Here is a 5,542-nt window from a genome sequence, read left to right as displayed (position 1 = left end):
GGCGATTTTGGTTTGACCAGCTTGGGGCTATAAAGAAAAGCTACTATAAATATTTTTTGTACGAGTCTTTTTGTGGACACTTGGTTTCACTTTTCTTGGATGAATACCTAGAAGTAGAATAGTTGGCTTATAGGGTAAGTGTATGCTAAACTGTATAAAAAACACAATTTTGTTTGAGTATTTAGCCTAAGGAAATGAAAACATTAATCAAAAAGATATTTGCATGGTGCCCATAGTTAATAGCACTGTATTGCTTATTTGCAAGTTGCTAAGAGAGCACACCTTAAAAGTTCTCATCATAAGAAAAAAAAATTATAGCCAAGGTGACAGATGTTAGCCAGATTTATTGTGGTGATCACTTAGCAATACACGCAAATACCAAGTCTTTATGTTGTATACTAGAAACTAATATAATGTTATGTCTATTATACCTCAAGGGAAAAAATGAAAAAGCGAAAACTTTTTTAATAAAGGAAACAGGCAATTATTTTTCCAAAGGGTTGCACCATTAACCATCTACCAACATATGAATGTTCCAGGTGCTCTGAATCCTCTTAGACAGTATTATCAATCTTTTAAAATTTAGCCATTCTAGTGGGTGTAGAGTGATATCTCATTATGGTTTTAATTTTAATTTCTTTGATGACTAATGTTGAGGGTCTTTCCATGTGCTTATTAGCCATTTATATATCTTATTTTGTGAAGTAATTTTAAAAGCATTTGCCCTTTTTATTGAGTTCTTAGTCTTTTTATGTTTGATTTATAGGTAACCTTTATATATTTTTGAGACAGTTTGTCAGATATATGCTTTGCAAATATTTTCTCTCAGTCTGTGACTTACATTTTCTTTTCCTTAATTCTATCTTTTGATGAGTAGATGTTATTAATTTTGGTGAAGACTTATTTATTTTTTCTTTTATATGTAATGCATTTTATGTCCTCTCTAGAAAAATTTTCCTTATCCCAAGGTCTTAAGAATATTCTCCTATGTTGTCTTCCAGTTTTTTGCTTTAGTATTTATGTTTAAGTCTATTTTCCATTTTGAATGAATTATTGTGGTGGTGGAGGTGTTTGTTTTTTAGCAAACATATCCAGTTGTTTTATTCCTTGCAAGGGCTTTTCTTTCCCCAGTGAACTGGCTTAGTGCCTTTGTTGAAGATCAATTGTCTATCTATGTGTGGGTCTATTTCTATTTTCTCCAGTCTGTTTCATTGATCTGTATCCTGACACCAGTACTACACCACCTTGATTACCTTAAATATTTTCAAACCAGGCAATGAAAGTCCCGTGACTTAAAAAAATAAACTTAATAAGACTGTTGTGGTTATTCTATACCATTTGCATTTGCATTTTAGAATCAGTCTGTCAATTTCTATAGGAAAGCTTTCTGAGATTTTTGTGGTGGGGATTTGTGTTAGATAGGGCTGCCATAACAGAATACCACAGACTAGGCGGCTTAAACTATAGAAATTTATATTCTCACTGTTCTGCAGGCCGAAAACCCAAGACCAGAGCTTCAGCGTGTTTACTGTCTCCTTGGATTGCAGATGGCCATCTTCATCTTGTGTCTTCATGTGGCCTTTCCTCTGTGGAAGCGCAATCCTGTGTCGCTTTAGTGTCCACATCTCCCCTTTGTATTAGTACATCAGTCAGATTGGATTAGGGCTCACACTGAGGCCTTTATTTTAATCTAATCACCTCTCTGAAGGCTCTGTCTTTATTGTCACCTTCTGAGATGATTAGGGCTTCAACATACGGATTTTGAATGGGACACAATTCAGCTCATAAGAGGATTGTACTGTATCTATATATCAATTTTATGATAATTGATATCTTAACAATACTGAGCCTTCCAATCCAAGAGCATGTTTCCTCTCTCCATATATCTTCTGTTCAGTTCAGTTCAGTCTCTCAGTCGTGTCTGACTCCTTGCGACCCCATGAATCACAGCACACCAGGCCTCCCTGTCCATCACCAACTCCCAGAGTTCACCCAGACTCACATCCATTGACTCAGTGATGCCATCCAGCCATCTCATCCTCTGTTGTCCCCTTCTCCTCCTGTTCCCAATCCCTCTCAGCATCAGAGTCTTTTCCAATGAGTCAACTCTTTGCATGAGGTGGCCAAAGTACTGGAGTTTCAGCTTTAGCATCATTCCTTCCAAAGAACACCCAGGGCTGATCTCCTTCAGAATAGACTGGTTGGATCTCCTTGCAGTCCAAGGGACTCTCAAGAGTCTTCTCCAACACCACAGTTCAAAAGCATCCATTCTTCGGCTCTCAGCCTTCTTCACAGTCCAACTCTCATATCCATACATGACCACAGGAAAAACCATAGCCTTGACTAGGCGGATCTTTGTTGGCAAAGTAACGTCTCTGCTTTTGAATGTGCTATCTAGGTTGGTCATAACTTTCCTTCCAAGGAGTAAGCGTCCTTGAATTTCATGGCTGCAGTCACCATCTGCAGTGATTTTGGAGACCCAAGAAATAAAGTCTGACACTGTTTCCACTGTTTCCCCATCTATTTCCCATGAAGTGATGGGACCGGATGCCATGATCTTCAATTTCTGAATGTTGAGCTTTAAGCCAACTTTTTCACTCTCCACTTTCACTTTCATCAAGAGGCTTTTTAGTTCTTCACTTTCTGCCATAAGGGTGGTATCATCTGCATATCTGAGGTTATTGATATTTCTCCCAGCAATCTTGTTTCCAGCTTGTGCTTCTTCCAGCCCAGCGTTTCTCATGATGCACTCTGCATATAAGTTAAATAAGCAGGGTGACATATACAGCCTTGACGAACTCCTTTTCCTATTTGGAACCAGTCTGTTGTTCCATGTCCAGTTCTAACTGTTGCCTCCTGACCTGCATACAGATTTCTCAGGAGGCAGGTCAGGTGGTCTGGTATTCCCATCTCTTTCAGAATTTTCCACAGTTTATTGTGATCCACACAGTCAAAGGCTTTGGCATAGTCAATAAAGCAGAAATAGATGTTTTTCTGGAACTCTCTTGCTTTTTCCATGATCCAGTGGATGTTGGCAATTTGATCTCTGGTTCCTCTGCCTTTTCTAAAACCAGGTTGAACATCAGGAAGTTCACGGTTCACACATTGCTGAAGCCTGGCTTGGAGAATTTTGAGCATTACTTTACTAGCGTGTGAGATGAGTGCAATTGTGCGGTAGTTTGAGCATTCTTTGGCATTGCCTTTCTTTGGGATTGGAATGAAAACTGACCTTTTCCAGTCCTGTGGCCACTGCTGAGTTTTCCAAATTTGCTGGCATATTGAGTGCAGCACTTTCACAGCATCATCTTCCAGGATTTGAAATAGCTCCACTGGAATTCCATCACCTCCACTAGCTTTGTTTGTAGTGATGCTTTCTAAGGCCCACTTGACTTCACATTCCAGGATGTCTAACTCTAGGTCAGTGATCACACCATCGTGATTATCTGGGTCGAGAAGCTCTTTTTTGTACAGTTTCCCTGTGTATTCTTGCCACCTCTTCTTAATATCTTCTGCTTCTGTCCTTTATCGAGCCTATCTTTGCATGAAATATTCCCTTGGTATCTCTAATTTTCTTGAAGAGATCTCTAGTCTTTCCCATTCTGTTGTTTTCCTCTATTTCTTTGCATTGATCGCTGAGGAAGGCTTTCTTATCTCTTCTTGCTATTCTTTGGAACTCTGCATTCAGATGCTTATATCTTTCCTTTTCCCCTTTGCTTTTCGCTTCTCTTCTTTTCACAGCAATTTGTAAGGCCTCCCCAGACAGCCATGTTGCTTTTTTGCATTTCTTTTCCATGGGGATGGTCTTGATCCCTGTCTCCTGTACAATGTCACAAACCTCATTCCATAGTTCATCAGGCACTCTATCGGATCTAGTCCCTTAAATCTATTTCTCACTTCCACTGTATAATCATAAGGGATTTGATTTAGGTCATACCTGAATGAATGGCAAACCACTTCAGTATTTTTGCCTTGAGAACCATATATCTTAGTCTTCTTTAATTTCCTAGAGATATTTTGTAGTTTTCAGTGTAAAGGGCTTGCACATATTTTGTTAAATTTACCTCTAAATATTGTCTGGTTTTGGGGTGCTATTATAAGTGGTATTTAAAATTTTTTTAACAGTTTGTGATTCATGTATAGAAATGCAGTTAGTTCATATATTGACCACACATTCTGAAATGTTGTTGAATTCCCTTATTACAGTAGACATCGCTGACTTTTTCCTGATCTTATAGGAAAAGTGTTCCATGTTTGCCAATAAGTATAGATCAGTTTTAGATTTCTCATAGTTATCCTATAACATCCTCAGTGGCTATGAAAGTGTACCTTTCAGATTCCCAGGTTAAAGATTGACAGGTCCAGCAGCTGCATTCTGAAACCCATCATTTTGTGCAGATGCCACATTTCCCAAAGTCTTCTCCCCGCCAGTGCCTAGGAGATGTGGGGTTCTTCTGGTGGGAAATGGTAACTTGAAGATTCCAAGATGGCTTTACCTAAGTCTCTAAAGCTGCCCTGCAGTTTCAGATGCTTCTGCACCATCTGCCTTCTTCCTTTCTTCTTCACCTAAGCTCAGATTCATATCATGATCTGACAAGTCTCTCATCCTCTTCCAGGCCTTTTCATTTCCTCTCACAAGCATTTCCTCTAATAAATCTCTTGCATATCTAATCTTATCTTGATGTCTGCTTCTCAGAGGACCAATACTTACACAAAGACTGAGGAATTCTTGTTCTTTTCCTAGTTTGCTGAGGAAAGTCTTTTGTCATTTAGTCACAAATATGTATTGAATTCTGTTGAAGGATTTTTCCGCATTTACTAAAATGTTCATATAAATTTTTTTCCTCCTTTTTTTTTCTGTTACATTGATTGCTTTTTAAAAGTTAAGCCAACCTTGCATTCCTGAGATAAACACTTGTTGGTCATGAAGTTTTATCCTTCTTACATACTGTTGTGTCTTTGTTGCAATATTTTTAAGTGTTTTGTATTCGTAGGAGATATTGATCTGTAATGTCTAGTGTCTTCCTAAGGTTTTGGTAACAAAATTATTCTGATCTCATAAAATTAGTTTGGAAGAGTTCCGCCCTCCTCTGTTTTTCTAAAAGCATTTTGCAAGATTGGCATTATGTCTTTTAAATGTTTTGATAGAATTCACCAGGGCAGCCATCTGTGCCTGGGGTTTTCTTTGTTTTCTTTTCTACATTTTTAGTCTTTATTTCTGGCATACTTTATTGTCTGTGGGGACATTATTTTGCTCACATTCTCTTTTTATCTTAAAATAAATTTGTGTGGGATTCAAACACAATCCTTTTTTGTTATTCATGCTTAAAGAGCATGAGTTCTCCTATTCACTTTGGAGGAGAGGGTGGTCCAGGATCCTTTCCCTAGCTTCGCAGCTGTTAAGTTCACTATGCTGTTGTTATTTCCAAGTATTCAAATATGTGACCTTATATATTCCAGCACCTGTTGGCTCAGTTACAGTCCTCCAGTTTTAAAAGGAACTTTGCTTTCCTTTTTCCTTAATGCATTGTCCTAGACAAATTAG

This window comes from Bubalus bubalis, chromosome 16 (assembly GCF_019923935.1).
Source record: "Bubalus bubalis isolate 160015118507 breed Murrah chromosome 16, NDDB_SH_1, whole genome shotgun sequence".
In the NCBI taxonomy this organism is placed as follows: domain Eukaryota; kingdom Metazoa; phylum Chordata; class Mammalia; order Artiodactyla; family Bovidae; genus Bubalus; species Bubalus bubalis.
The sequence above is the reverse complement of the archived record's forward strand: the minus strand, read 5'-3'. Positions refer to the sequence as shown.